Source organism: Fukomys damarensis, unplaced genomic scaffold, assembly GCF_012274545.1.
Source record: "Fukomys damarensis isolate Sample0158 unplaced genomic scaffold, DMR_v1.0_HiC HiC_scaffold_18, whole genome shotgun sequence".
Classification (NCBI taxonomy): Eukaryota; Metazoa; Chordata; class Mammalia; order Rodentia; family Bathyergidae; genus Fukomys; species Fukomys damarensis.
In genome coordinates, this window is record NW_022900930.1 from 4,128,874 (window position 1) to 4,129,446 (window position 573).

Consider the following 573-nt stretch of genomic DNA (forward strand, 5'->3'; position numbering starts at 1 on the left):
AATGGCCTCAACTCACCAATCAAGAGAAACAGACTGGCAAAATGGAATAAGAAGCAAAATCCAGTAATATGTTGTATACAAGAAACACACCTAGTGCAAAAAGAAGCCCATAGACTGAAAGTGAAAAGATAGAAAACAATTCTCCATGTGACAGGAGCCCAGAAAAAAACAGAGGTAGCAATCTTATTTGCAGACAAAGTAAATTTCAAACCAAAACTGATTCTAGTATTATTGATGCAGCATGGTACTGTATCATACCTCTATGAATGTAAAATATCTTATACCTGCTTTATGATACATAGTAGGGACCATGCTTTATCAGAGCTACACTTAATGATATTACTCTAGAATGTTCTCTTTCCAGATGATGATTAAGATGCTAATTAAAAAAAAATGGTTCCAGGTACCACAAGAGCAACAGAACTTTGCTGCTTTCTGGATATTATTCTTTTCTTTCTTTTTGTTTTGTTTTGTTTTGTTTTTTAATGGAATGTGCTGAATGTCTATAATTTTGTTCAGATGACTGCAGAACCTGGAAAAGCTGTTGCTGCTATGGATGCATTACATACTGCT

General features: G+C 34.4%; 1 protein-coding gene across 1 annotated transcript in view; it reads right to left on the reverse strand.

The window, feature by feature from the left end:
- The window catches only part of Bag4 (BAG cochaperone 4), a gene marked incomplete at its 5' end in the record, with an annotated part of 42,274 nt that overhangs the window by 36,564 nt on the left and 5,137 nt on the right, over nucleotides 1-573 (reverse strand). The gene's annotated exons all lie outside the window — the stretch shown is intronic.